At 49.2% G+C, this 15,203-nt stretch overlaps 1 pseudogene across 1 annotated transcript; it reads right to left on the bottom strand.

The window, feature by feature from the left end:
- Positions 1-13,516: 13,516 nt before the first annotated feature.
- Positions 13,517-14,893, bottom strand: LOC104468144 (annotated as a pseudogene). The gene has a single exon (XR_727617.1). The product of XR_727617.1 is annotated as an uncharacterized LOC104468144 (transcript).
- Between the last annotated feature and the right edge of the window lie 310 nt (positions 14,894-15,203).

Genomic DNA, 15,203 nt, shown 5'->3' on the forward strand with positions numbered 1-15,203 from the left:
TCAGTGCTGCAAATGTACGATGGGTGGCTGGTTCAAACACTTCCTGGACGATGCACGGGCTATAACGTATATTTTGACTAGTTGACTGCAGTCAGTCTTGGCTTCACCGTGGTCCCAGGTCTCCATGGTCCCTTGTCAGAGATGACATAAAGCCATGAGGTTATCCAAGTGCTCCTCTCACTGCGGGACTTGGCAAGCAAGGTCTTGCCCTACGCATTCACCTAGGAGAGCTTGGGGACCAGGGCTTCTCCTTTTCCTGTTGGCACCATAAAAATAAATGAATTTTTAAAAGTTCAAATGAATCCTAAATAAAAGCCTTTTGTCGACTAGAGCAAATTTCCATGTGGAGAAAACTAGAAAAAAGGGTTGAACATTTTTTTTCAGCCTGAAAGTCCTTGAGGTGCTTTTTTTTCCCCCCTCTCCAAACAATTTAGTGTGTGTCTCAGTGTGGCCGAGCCAGCCCAAGCATTCCTCTTGGAGTGGAACACACAAGTCATCAGGAAATGCTGGGGATGGTGGAGATGTACATTATAAACAGGTGATTTAGCGTCAGTTTGGTGACTCAAAGAATATTTCTGGGTTTGCTATTGGGAAGCTCCCTTTTACATTGTACTGATTTGAGTCCTCAACCCACAATGAAGCAATCTTAAATGCACTATGATATTAAGATACAAAATACAGCAGACACGCTAGCTAAAGGAAGGGGCAATGCACTGCAACAGCTTTTCAGGGTATTTTTTTATTATTATTTTTAAATTTTTTCCAAGAAAAAATCTTTTGGGTTGGGATGCCACTTTCCAGAAAGCCTGTGCTTGTGCATCCCTGTCCCTGTTTCTCTCCCCTGGAACACTCTCTTTGTTAACACAGCCTTTGAGGAACTGCTGGCGGTCCCCTGGGAAAGGCAGCTGTAAGGAAAGCAAGATTTCACGCTCAGCTTTTTGCACACAAGCCCTGACATGCTCCCCTGACACACCCCCATGGAGGAAAAATTTTATCAAGGGCTGTGGCAGGAAGCAGCGAGTTGTGCATCTGAGCAAGCAGGATGCTCGGCTTTACCACTACCACTAGCAAACGGGTCAATACTTTGCTTGTGTGCATGTGTCCCCCTTGAGTCATTAAAACATGCAATTTGGCAGGCTCTGAAGAGATCCAGCTTGGTTATGGTAGCTCAACGCATCTCCTTTCTAAACTGCCATATTTATTATCCCCTCCCACCAAAAAAAAAAAAAAAAATTACTCCATATATCTTCTCAAGGTGATGGGCTGGGGCTCTGGTCTAATCAGCCAGTTTCCCCCCTTTTTATCTCTCCTCGATCTGTCCAGGCAGCTCTGGAGTCCGTCAGCCCCGTGATATCATACCTTGGCACGGCCCCCGCCTCTTCGCTTTCTGCCAGGATGAATCCTGTAAACACTGGCAAGGAATCACAGCCGGCCTCGGGGGAAGCACGTTTTTTTCCCTCCTCCAGGAGAAATGGCCCATCCTTCACGGCTCGCACGGGATGCCGGGGAGGGAGAGGAGGAAACGGAGGCTGAAGGGAAAGCAGGAGGACAGTTGGGGATGGAGGACCGCACCACGGTTTTTCCTGGAATGACAGAGAGATGAGGACGACCTTGATAACTATGGAATAATAATAAACAAACCCAGAGACAAAGGAGCCAGCTGGGTTCTCTGCCAGTCACTTGACTTTTTTTATTTGTAATTTTAAAAAATCTTTTATTTTGCTCTGTTTGTTGATGTGTTTGTTGAAAAGGCTTTTCCTTGATGTGTCAGAAGTATTGCAAAGCACGGGGCAGCCAACACCCAGCTGGGACCAACCCCAACCCAGCAGCCTTGGTCCGGTTACTTCAGCAAATGAGGCTTTGGGGATCACGAGGTGTTTACCTGTCTGATTGTTTCCTTTCCCCTGCCCTGCAGAGAACTTCTGAGCCCCTTTCTTGTTTGCAGACTAACCTAAATGAAGGCAGTGAGCTTGGAAATAATTTAAATTCCTGAAAGTTTCTTGAAAATGCTCCAGCAGATGGATGGGCAGCCTTCGGGGCTGGCTGCAGCCTGAGCCCAACCCAGCTCACCCCAGCATGTCTAACGCCAACCCAATGAGCAAACTGGAGCCCACCAAGGGCTTGCGGGATGCTCCAGACAACATGGAGGGAAGAAGCCCATGTTCCTCTCATCCCAGTCGCGCTGATGCTGCCGTGCAATGCCACACCCTGCACGTTGCACCACGCATTCACATTAAGGACCAGGGAACCACGTCCTATGCCAGTGCAAATTTTTGTCCATCCCATCACACCAGGAGCCTGTAGCAGTGCTGGGATGTTCCTCACCTCAAGTCTCCTGCCACTGGAAAGACTCCAGAGATGCCTACAGGCCAGCTGCTTTGAGCTGCCATCCCTCCCAAGCCTTGCATGCAACCATCTCGTGATGGAGAGAAGGAAAGGGAAAAAAACCCCAAACCTCCAAGCACCGTAAAGATTTTATTATAAACAAACCTCCAAGATCGCTTTGGGAGCCGGGATGATTAACATTCCTTAGCAAAGAAGGTTGGGGTGGAGCAGGAGCTGGGGGAGATGCAACACCCTCCTGCTGGTCCCACCTTCCCACCTAATCCCCCCGTTGCCATCTGGCAGATTTACTGGCCCCAGTAACGTCGCTCCCACTGATATAATGAGGAATTGCAGGCTATGCTATATTTCCTCATGAATTTCGCTTCCCTGCCAGAAAAGTTCAGGGCTGGGTCAGACTATTATATGTATTTATGTTTTTTTTTTTTTTTAATATATAAATTCATCTATATATTTTTCTTCTTTCCAGGTGCTTTCCACCTTTCCCCATCTAAGGACTCATTCATCCTCATCTTCCCTCCTCACCATTTTTTTACTGTTTGCCTGGGTTGGATTAAAGAAAATAATCGAAGGACCAAATCCCACACCCATCCCTTCCAGGGTGGGGATGCTCCGTGGTGCTGCTTTCTGTGGGTGCTGGGGGGAAAAAATGCCCACCCCCTTACCCGCACCGTGGAACTACGGAGCCTGCCCTTGCCCTGCTTCTGTCTGAGGAACGTTAATTCAATCAAGCTCAGCCCTGGCTTAACGGGCTGAAAAGGAGAGTTGAGTGGTTTGGACTTCGAACAGTCCCATCCCTCCTCCCCCACCGCAGGCACGGACCGCCTTCATGGGGTCATGCTCAGAAAGGGACGTGCACCGGCATCCTAAATCACTGGTCTCCAAGCTTCTACTGTGATGATTTATCTTATTCCTATGTCCACCATCCCAGCTCAAGACAGGATGCTGAGAAACACAGATGGGAGATTTAGAGGGGTACCCATCGTGTTCTCAGGTTTCAAGTTCTTCTCTTTCTTGACCTTGCAGATCACAGAATCATAGAATCACAGAATGGTTTGAGTTGGAAGGGACCCTAAAGATCATCCAGTTCCAACACACCGCCACTAGACCAGGTTGCTCAAAGCGTCATCCAATCTGGCCTTGAAAATTTTGAGATGAAGCTTTGTGGCGTTTCCTATGCCAGGGAGACAACTTGCTTTTCTTGCTTGTAGCTGGGACACCTGATGGAGCCAGTCTGGAGGGACCCCCTCGCCCAGGAGGAATGTCCACTGCCAACACCACCCTTTCCCAGCTGAGACATGGCTGGGCCATGTCTGTCCCCTGCTCCTTGAGATACCCCAAACAGCCTGACTCCCCCAGCCAGTCCAAACTGGGAGGAGAACCTTCATCCCATCACCAGTTCAACCCTGAACGCATGACCAAGGCACATCAGATATTCAGCATCCCAAGGAGAAAGCAGCACATCCCCAGCCCTGGGCTTCGGCACCACTGGAAAATCCTCAGGAGGTGATGAAGGATGCCTGTCACGGCTCTCACAACATGGGGGAAAGGCAGGAAAGCCAAGGCACGGGGAAGGGACGTGCACTCTCAGCACCACGAGAGGCAGAGACCTGTACTTCTGGCTGACCCCCACCACAGCCCGTGCTGCCCGTATTTTTGCGAACACGTTCTCAACCGCGGAAACCTGGATCACACCCTTTAGGAGGGGAAGGGAAGGACTTGCTGTACTCCAGACACTCCAGCTCCTTCACCAGAGAGGTTGTCAGGCTTTTTTAAAGATGCTCATGTTAATCACAGGGCTGTTGCCCTGAAAGAGCTGCCAGAGCCTTTGCCTCTCCAAACACCATCCCCGAACAAGCCACATGCCTGCTCACCAGAGGCTGGCTCTAAGCTGCCTTTTTTCACACGATTTCAGAGTTTTACAGTCAAGCGTTCCTCATTTTCCATGTCATTAATCTCCACGGGCCCCAGCTCCAAGCAGGCTGGAAGCCAAATCCTACCAGACAGGTTCCAAGTGAAATCCAAGTTGTCTGGAAAAACAGAAAATTCAACTGAAAATTCAAAAGCAACATGAATCGTACACTGGCTTTGACCAAGTGCCTGGCAGGGCAAGTGGGAGGCTGCTCAAGCCAACAGATGGTTTTCGTGGCAGTCAATGTGCCTTCTCCCATTGCACTTGACTTTTCCAACAACCAGCCAAAATATGAAATGTTCATTTGGGCTAACATCTTTAATTTTGCCCAAGGGAAAAAAACCCACAAAAAACAAAAACAAAAAAACGCAAACCAAAACCGAAGCAAAACTGGGAAATTATTTTTAAGGTTGTCAAGAAAGATTTTCTTGCTTCAAGGGCTGCCGTTGAGCATGGTCAGCCAATGCATTTTTGCACTGCATTTCCTCTGTAGCTGCTCTGCTATAAAACTCCAATTCCCTGAGGTCCCGAAGCTGAGGATGAGACAGGCAAAACCTCTCTCAGACAGGATAAGGGAAAAGAAGAGACCTGTCCTGCGGTGGGACAACAGAGAAGGGAGAAGAGCAAAAACTCACTTGGGCATCTCCAGGGATGTCCTGCTGCCTTCAACACCAGCCCTCTTCCCAGCTTAGAATCACAGAATGGTTTGGGTTGGAAGGGACCTTAAAGCCCATCCAATCCCACCCCCTGCCATGGGCAGGGACACCTCCCACTAGCCCAGGTTGCTCAAAGCCTCATCCAGCCTGGCCTTGAACCCCTCCAGGGATGGGGCATCCACAGCTTCTCTGGGCAACCTGGGCCACTGCCTCACCCCCCGCGCAGGAAAACATTTCTTCCCAATATCTAATCTAAATCTCCCCTCTTTCAGCTTGAAACCATTACCCCTCGCCCTATCACTATGTTTTCAGGTAACTCTCAGCTTGACAGTTATTTTTCCAATGACCCTAAATCTGAGATTTTAGGCAGGATGTCTACCTGTTACTGGGAGGTCTCAGGGACATTTTTCCAGCATCTCAGGATTTTGGCATGAGCTTTGCTCAACCTCTCCCCACACTGCTCAGCATATGCCAACTGAGTGCCTGGCTGGCAGTGCCAGCTGCCCTTCAGCGAGGGCTGCCCTCCACAGAACTTGGGAAAAAAACATTGGACCCCAAGACAAAAATCAATATACTATATTTTTCGACTAAGGGGAGGCTGGGAGGTGCATAGTGGCGTGTTTGTGTGTTATTTTCCTCCCTCCAGACACAAACGCCAGCAGGGTTTAACTAGAGGAGCCGTATGGCTCCGCACCAGGAATAAATTGCTAAACAGAGCAGCAGCACCATCATGTCGAGCCGGGATCCTGAGAAACAAGGGCTCTGACAGCTCGTGGTGTGATCCATCGTGCCTCCACACCAGCTCTCGCATAGAGAGAATCCGAGATGCGCTTCAGAGGAGCCCTAATGAAATCTGCAGATACTTTACGGCTCTGGTTGGATTGCTGTTCCTTCTTCCCCCCCGCCCCCAAGACTCTCCAAAACAGAGCTTGGAGGCAGCCTGGGAAACTTAAGTCCTTAATTCTTGCCTTTCTTGACTCACAAAGGGAACACCAAAAGGAATTGTTTTGAAATAACAGCGCAAATCGAATTACTCGTCGCAGATAAGGGGGAGAGAGGTCAAATATGAAAAGGCTTCAGATGAAAGAAAAATTAGCCTGCAAGCAGTAAGGAATAACTCAATTCAAGGCTCATTTTCAGCACCCCCCCAGAATCTGGCGCAACAGAGGTCCCTAATGAAGCCCAACAGATAAACCCAGCCAAGACAATTTGTCATAGCGCCGAACACGGAGCCATTTCACCAACCACATGCTAAGCATCAACCCTCCCTTAAAACGGGAAAAGTAGATCAACGTATTAGAAGCCATCATCAATCAGCTCGGAGGAAACTGAGCAGCCCTGATCGGGTTCCAGCCCCAGCTAAGGGAAGCCACTCCGTGGTTTGAGTTTGCAAATATTCGGCAGCCTCCTGTGTACCTCCTCCTCGCCAGCTGCATCCCTGCAGGAGCTGGGGTTGGGGACCTGGCTGTCCCATCCTACAGACATCCCTATGGCACCCAGGACAAAAAAAAAAAAGCCAGGGGAAACTTTGCAGACCCTCTCCCTCTTGGCTGCACCGGCGTTCTCCCAGCACTCCCCACACTTGGCAGGGATCTTGATGGCCTTGGGACACGCCTGGGGCTCCCAGCGGAGCTTTTCCACTGTCTCCGCTTCAACTTTCCTCCCCTTTCAGGGAAAAAGTTCTCTCCACCTTTCCCAAAGACGTATTTTATCCCCTTTGGTCGCAGTGCAGAAAACCAGGTGAGACCAGCTCTGATGTTGCCCTACCAAGGCTGGGCTTAGCTTGGGGGGCCGGAGGGGACCCTCATCTGTGCCAAGACCCACCTCCTGGATAAAAAGGCTCTAGAAATTCTTGTTGCTCACCACCGAATGAACCCCGGCTGAAAGGCGGTTGCTAAGCTTGCACTGGCTGTATGATTCATGGGGACTGGGGAGGATTTCAGGAATTGCTCTATGCAGTGATGAAGGAAGTTTTTTTTTTTTTCTTCTTTTTCGCCTTCAAACTAAAACACGTGATTGAAGAGTGAAATTCTGAAAGCTTTCTCAAGGACTCTGGATACTTAATCACCTTTAAAGTACAGGCATCGCTCCCCATTCCCTTCCTGATTTAATGGGAAACAGGTCTTTGGTTCCTGCAGACTCTCTGAACCTGTTGACCATTTGATAATTGCACCTTGATAGACCATAAATGCACTATGTACCACATCTCCCCAAAACAATAAAAACCACTTAAAAAAAAAAATGCATTGAGATTGCAGATTCCAAACCTTTTCCCCTTGGGGTGGGGGAATGAATAAATGAAAAAATAGACAAAAATGACTCAAAAGGCCCATAACAAAGCAGATAAAGGACACGTGGCTGTGGCTGATGCTGTGTGTGATCAGACCTGGATGGGAACAAATGTTTTCCCCACAACTGCCATGCGTGCAATGCAGGAGTGAGCTTTTGGGGTGGTTTTGCCCCTTGTGAGGAGCAGCAGCTTGGAGGGGTGCTGTCGCAGGGGAACAACACGCGTGCCAACCCCTTTGCTTAGGACCTGGCCCCATTACATCTTGTTCTTGCTACTGAAATATTTAATGTGCTTTAAATGTGGGGAGGGAGGTTTGCTTTTACCTTGTGGACATGCAGAAGACACCTTGGCCCACTGTTGCACCCCCTGAACAGCACAGGGGTGTTTCTTGCATGGAGATTTTTCTGCAAGCTGGAAGATGTGAAGCACAGGCAGCTCTGACCTGGTGCCATCAGCCGAGAGCAGGGCAGCCCTGCTCCTCCCTGCTCAGCCTCCCGGCCCCGCTTCATCTCCAGCCCCATCTGTTTGCCTTGCAGAGATAAAATCGGTTTGAAGCTGGAAGCATGCACTCTGCTGCCCACTCCTCCAGGAGCTGAAGCGGTGGGTGGCTGCAGCTGCTGCCCTGCCGCATCAGGCTGGGGATGCGCAGGATGCTCGGGGGATGTGCAGGATGCTCAGGGCTGGGGATGTGCAGGATGCTCAGGGCTGTGGATGCTTGGGATGCTCAGAGACTGGTGATGTGCGGGATACTCGGGGGCCAGGGATGTGCAGGGTGCTTGGGGATGCACAGGATGCTTGGGAGCTGGGGACGCGTAGGATGCGCAGGATGCTCAGGGAATGCGCAGGATGCTCGGGGACCAGCTCCCCGTGCAGGTGGCCTTGATAGAGAGCAGACCCTCGCCATTCCCATTGCCCTGAACAAAACCCTGTATCTCTCACAGAGAGGTTCACAGTCCCTTTCTGAGCTCAGAAAGCAAAGCACATGATAGCAGCACGCTGCTGCCTCGTGTCAGGTGACCCCCAGGGCTGATGCCCGCCCACCCCGCAGCAGCCCCACTCCTGGACCACTGCTGCTGTTGCCCCTGTGTCACCCTCAAGCTGGTCCCAGAGGAGAGACTGGTCTCAGGGCTGCAGCTGGGGAGGGTTTGAGGGTCTTCTGGCCAAGCACCGGTTGCTTCTGTGCTGGCCCTGGGTTTTCTGGGTGCTCTTGGGTTTGGGTGATGTAAGAGGATGGACACAGAGGTCAAGAAACAAATCCAAGCCCTGAGCAATCACCTCCCAGGTGGCTTCCCACATTCCCACATCCTTATAATCACACAGAAATCCCATTGCCCAACCCGATAAGCCCCTCGGTAAACAGAGAGATGATCCTTTTTTCTCAGAGCCTGCAATTAGTTCTTCTCGGTTTGCTTCTTCCCTGCCGAAGCCTTTCATTAGCGCAGCTGGTGAGACACTATTTGCCCAGGCGTGAAATATGGATATATTCTCAATCCTTGGCAGGAGCTGGTTTTCCTAAGTTACGTGGTCGTAAAAAAGGCAGACTGTGACTCCCCCACACCCCTATGGAGCTGGCATTAAAATATATTCCATTATCCTGCAAACAGCGTCGCACAGCCCTGCTGAGGAGCCCTGGTTTTCATGCACCTCCAGAGATTTGCTCCCCACTGCTGTTCCCCGAGCAGCCCCAGGGGACCGGCTTTCTGTTCAGTGATGGCTCGCCATCACTTTACTCGGCTTGTCCTTCCTCCTTCTGCTTCGCAATGCTCTTTAGCCAAGCCTTTACAGCTCAGCCCCCCGGCCCTTTCACTTATGAACCTGTCTTTATCTTGACCCACGAGTTTTCTCACTTTTCTCTCCCTTCCTGCTGCTGGAGAGCAAGCGAGCGGCTGGGTGGGGACTGAGCTGCCAGCCAAGGTCAAACCACCCCAACACAATTTCACACCTGGAGGCTGCTGGATGGGGGACCAGGCTGGAGAGCCTAACCTGCCCTCCCCAGCCACATCCAGGACTTGTTAGGTTGTTCACATCATCATTCAGACCTGCAGACATCAGCATATCCCGACGCGCAGTTTTAGCAGCAGATGACACTGACCTTTTGGGGTTCCCTTGGAAAATGCCCAATATTATTGACTATCTGTACTTACCTATCGCCTGTCACTGGACAGCTCGACCGAGTCTTGTTCACAGGGGTGGTCTGCAAGGCATTTCTTTCCACTTTGAACCTCTCTCTGTTCTCCTAGCACCAAGCATCTTCAAACACTTTTTTTGCAGCCAAACCCCATGGCAGACTTTGAGGGCAATTGCTGCCTCATTTGTACACCAAACAGCTCCATCCCATCGCTCTGTGTCCCACCACACGCTTGTCTGGCCAGCACCAGGCTTCCCAGAGCCTCTGAACTGACTTTCTGCACCCTGTCTGCATTTGCTTCACCTGGAAGCAAACCCTTAGTAGCTTTTACAAGTCTCTGTCTCTTGGCAGAGCTCCTGGGGGGGTCTCTGGGTATTCTTCAACGCTTCCTAATGTGTTCCTACAGCTCATCTAGAGCCCTTTGCTTCAGCTTTTAGGATCTCAGGTAAATCTGCCAGTTTGAGAACAGACTGACCAATACCTATCAACATCTCAATGATTTTCTTGTTGTAAATTCCCTTCATAAGTGATGGTTCTTTGGAGTTGGATTTGTGGTCAACTTCATCAACAGCATCAACTTCAGCCACCAGACACCCATCCTGGCTGGTCCTGCTTGGTGGTTTTTTTTTTTGTTTGTTTTTTTTTTTTTTAAATCTATCACTGTATTCCACCCACTATTCCCCTGGGTGGCCTAAGGAGCATGCCTTTGCTAAAATACCACCTATCTGGGGACAAGACTGTTGAAAATGCCAATTCATGCCTTCCCACTGAGGCGTCACTGCAATCACACCGACATAGGACGGGAGGTTGTTGCTCTTCCTTAATGTTGAGGAAATCAAGACAGTCACACCCATGGGGGCAGATTTCTGCCAGTTTGGCCACACTTTAGCCTTTCTTCCTCTACTAAGACAGAAACCTCTTAAATTCCCAGCCATGACCATGTTATTGCACCTTTTCATCAGGTATCATAACATTTTGCTCCAGAGGAAACTGCATGAAACACCTCCCAGCCTCTCTCCCCTGGGAACTTGAGCTCAGCTCCCTGTCCCCTTCCAATGTCCTGGAGCACTCGGTCCAGTCCCCTTGCTGCAGGGACACCAACGTCCCAGAGCACTCAGACCAGTCCCCTTGCTTTGGGGACACGCACGTCCCGGAGCACCCAGACCAGTCCCCTTGCTTTGGGGACATCAATGTCCCAGAGCACCCAGTCCAGTCCCCTTGCTGCAGGGACACCAATGTCCCGGAGCACCCAGTCCAGTCCCCTGGCTGCAGGGACGCCAGCATCCCGGAGCACACAGCTTTTAGCACACACGCTATTTTTTCTGGCACCATTATCACCAAATCTATGTTTCTCCTAAAGCAATTACTACTTAACTGCGAGTGCATTTCAATTCCCACTTACTGAGTTTCACTAATCATTCCTCCTTGCCTAGCAACAGTTGGTTTTGCAGCCACCTGCCCTCCGGCCAGCAGCAAACCCACTCCTGCCTCCCCATGAGAAAAGCAAACGACTCTCCAGGGCAGCTCTGCACATCACACCAACATGTTTACATGCAAGATCCAGGCAGGGGGAACGAATGAGTTCCCGTCTCCCTCCGTGATCTTCAGAGCAGCCCAGGAGACATCAACCACTCACCAACCCCAGGAGAAAGTTTCCGTTCAGCCCAGATCCAACTCCCGCTGTAAAAGCCGGACGTTTTGCTGGCATGGGCTGAACTCCTGCCCCCCATGTGCTCAGGCTGTATATTTAATACCAGACCCCATTCTTTCCCCTGCAGCACTCCCATTGCTACAGAGACATCCATTTAAAGCACAAAGCCTTGACTTGTTGCCCAGAGTGAAGAACAACCTCAAAATTCAAATGGATAAATGAAAAAACCCCATCTAATCTTGGAAGACCCCAGGGAAGGTACAAGAGCAGCATCCACCCTGCTGCCTGGCTGGGCACCCATCCCTCCCACCCATCAGAGGAGCTCGGAGGGAACCACCTCTAAGAGGTTGGGGCACAACATTATTTTCTTTAGGATTAAAACACTTCTGCCTACAAAAGCTTCCATGGCTAAAGCCAGCAGGTTACTGAAAGATTATTTCATGCTGAGACCCCAGCGTGGGTGCCACGTCGTTGAGTTTAACCCTCCCCACTGCATTGTGTTGGGTTTACATCCACTTGTTGGTGACGAGTAGTGAGCCTGGAGCATTTCAGGCGAGATTAAGGCAGCTCTGGATCGCAGACATGTTTGCAGACCCGACACGTCAACACTCCCAGACCACGTCCCGCTCCCCAGCAAACTGCGTGCCCTGGGCTGGATCAGTGGGGTTTAAATGGTGGATTTGGGGAAGGAAAAAGTATTGTTGCAGACTCGGATAATGAGATATTGTGGGTCCTGGGGAGGCCAAAGGAAGCCCTGTTGCAGGCTGTCCTCCAGAACATCCATCCCAGCACCATTAACCAGCCTCCCTCCATCGGCCTTGTTTCTATGGTCTCAAAACTGCTGCTCAGCAAGGAACATTTATCAGAGCCCAAAGTGCACATTTGGCTTCGCAGAGCGAGACCTGGGGCTTCTTAAAGGATTAGCAACCTCCAGCAAATGCACTGCACAGAAACTGAAATCGTATTTGAAACACCCCCCACTCCCCCCGAAACAAGTCCTCTCTCTGCCTTCATGCTGTTCGAGCTGAGTTGGACAGCCTGGTGGGGGGATCTCATACCAGCAGATGAACTCCTCCAGCTCCTGCAAGACCCTTCCCAACCTTCTGCCCAGAAAAGCCCTTGCATCTCTTCCCGAAGGAGCTGCGCCCACCATCCCAGCCGTGCTGGCACACATTAGAGCCAGCTGCCACCCCCACGTCACTCACAGCCCCACAGTGAGGCACGTCCCAGCACTGTCACCCTGCCCATAAACACGGGCGCGCCTGCTCAGACCTCCCCGTGCTGCAGCCAGGGCAGGAGATGATGCTCACTGTCCTGTGGGGTGGTGCCACCGCCACTGCTGCAGGCAGGGACATGGGCTCACGCATGGAATGGGACACTGCTCTGGGTCACTGCTGTGGTCATAGAATCCTAACAGAATGGTTTGGGTTGGAAGAGACCTTAAAGCCCACCCAGTGCCACCCCCTGCCATGGGCAGGGACCCCTCACGGGCGGGGACACCTCCCACCAGCCCAGGTTGCTCAAAGCCTCATCCAGCCTGGCCTTGAACCCCTCCAGGGATGGGGCATCCACAGCTTCTCTGGGCAACCTGGGCCACTGCCTCACCACCCTCACAGGAAAACATTTCTTCCTAATATCTAATCTAAATCTCCCCTCTTTCAGCTTAAAACCATTACCCCTTGTTCTATCCCTCCACCCCCCGGATCAAGAGCCCCTCCCCATCTCTCCTGTAGCCCCCTTTATGTTCTGGAAGCTTTAAGCACTAAAAAGATATCAGCTCTGAAGGGTAGCCGGTTACCTGGTAATCAGAGGATGCTTCCAGTTGACATGCATGGAGAAGCTTGATTTTAGATGGTTCAGAGGGCTCCAGGGAGAAGCAGCATGATACCGGGGCTGAAGACAGGGAAACCATGGCTGAATGAGACCCTGAAAGAAAAAGGCTGGATCTGCTTCCCCCATCTGAGGGCAACACTGGGAACCTCTCCTGAGCCACGAACAACGTGGGTTGGCATGGAGGATCTGCTCCAACGGGGCGCAGACACGGTGTGCGGGTTTGTAGGAGATCCTCCCACCAGCCCACACAACCGGGCAGAGCAGAACTGGACAGTCGGAGATGGAAACGGGACTTACCCTGGTGCTGAAGAACGTTTGCTGGAGGGGGGACCTGCCACAGCCCTGTGGGTACAGGCACCACGTGAAATGGCAACAAGATCTCTGGGACTCGCGTCTCGCTCCCTACAGACCCGTCGGGAGAGTAGGCAGGTCTGTACCCTTCAAAGTTCTGGGGCTACGGCGAAGGAAAAGCACCAACAACTGCAAGAGGTAGAACAGAGCCAGGCACAAAATGTCATTCTTCCCTCCACTGATTTTCCTGGTTTTCACTCGGTGCTGGCTTTTGGGGGAAATTCAGATGTCCTCATGGACTTCTTGCTGGAAATTCAATCTTGTTGGGTTTTCTAAAAATTATTCTACAATCCCTACGTGCAGGCACTCATCAATATGCATCTTGGAGCAGCAAGGAAAGCGGGCAGAAGGTCTACCAGTCCTCCTGCCATGGACATCCCAACATACACGCCGACCTCTTTTGACCAAAAAGCCACGTCAGCACTGAGAACGCCTTCACCAACACTGAGAAACCGCTTTGTTTAAAGCAGATAAAATATGAAAAGAAGATCAGCAACAGAAACCAAGGTGGTACTATAATTAACTTTTTCTTTTTATTTACACCACAAGAATAACAAGTTGTCATAATGTGGTACAAAATACTGGACTCCTAATAAAGTTGAAATTGAAGTTGGTACTGTCAGAGAAAGACACCATTGGCCAGTAAAAAAACCAAACCAAAACAAAAAAGGGATAAAAGAGGAAAAAAAAAACCCAAAACAAAAAACCCCAAACAAAAACAAGAATGAGAAAAATATTCCAACTCCACCAAGTAAAAGAAAGGACCATCAGAAAATTTAGCACAAAGAATGCTACCATCACTTAAAGTAGGGTCCATACAATAAGAGTGAAATTGTGTCTAAATTACAGCGTAAACCGGTAGCTGCTACCAATGGTGACGTCATACTGAGCATGTATAGGTATAAAGTAGAATATAATATAGTTACAACTTTTTGATACTACATATCTGTAATAAGCTCTTGGGTGAATAATGTTTCAACCCCTCCCCCCCTTTTATATATATATTATATATATAAGTTTGTCATCCTCATAAATTGGAAAATAGCGCCTCCACTATGGAGCACAGAAAAGTGTTAATTTATTTTCTTTCAATAGGATACTTTTTCATCAATATCAAAGACAAAGTGAAGATGAGCTGAGAACGAGCTCAACTTCATGACAATGAAGAAACATGTTTTCCTTTTTTTTTTTTTGATGTAAAGTCTCGTTTTAAACCACAGTGTTGCACAGTACACGACTGTTTAAAGTGAAGCCTAGCAATAATACATCATGTAAAAGTAATTTTAAAAAAGTTAACGCCGCTGTGCTGAAGAGTTAACTCCTTAAAGTCCTCGTCATTCATCTCCTTAGAATTAACGACTACGTGCGTTGACAAAGGGTTGCATCCAACCTCCCCACCCAGCTGAGAAATCCAAATAAAACACCAACCCAAATGAAAAGGAAACAAAAAATAATAATGACACAGGCAGTTTACTTTGTGTGTTCTGCGTAGTTTCCCTAAAAACACTGTTTCCACATAAATACAATAAACTCTATTATTGGTAAGTCACAAGTGCTAGATAAACGTCTTTTTTTTTTCTTCTTAAAATGAGAAATGTTTAAGTAGTCCTTTTTATTTACTCTTTTTTTTTATTAACAATAAAAAGCACAATTTCTTATTAAGTTCAGTAAGACGCAAAAAATGTTCCCCCTCTCCTTCCTTCGTGTGTAGCTGTGTGGATGCACGCATGTGTGTGTGTGTGTGTGTGTGTGTGACAACAACGTCCCAACCTTTAGTCTCCACAAATCCACAAAGGCCACGGAAAAAAAAAAAAAAAAAAAAAGAAAAAAAGAAAAAAAGAAAAAAAACCTAAAAAAAATTCCAAACCAACCCAAAAAACCCCAAAACCCCTTTTTTTTTCTTTTTTTTTTTTTTTTTCCGTTTTCAAAGCTGCCAAGTTTGGCGTGCAAAATTTGTATACAATATAAAGACATGCCAATCTTACAGACCATGCAACCTCAAGGTGTAGGAAACTTAAAAAAATATATTCATATATATT

This window comes from Pterocles gutturalis, unplaced genomic scaffold (genome assembly GCF_000699245.1).
Source record: "Pterocles gutturalis isolate BGI_N339 unplaced genomic scaffold, ASM69924v1 scaffold13199, whole genome shotgun sequence".
Classification (NCBI taxonomy): Eukaryota; Metazoa; Chordata; class Aves; order Pterocliformes; family Pteroclidae; genus Pterocles; species Pterocles gutturalis.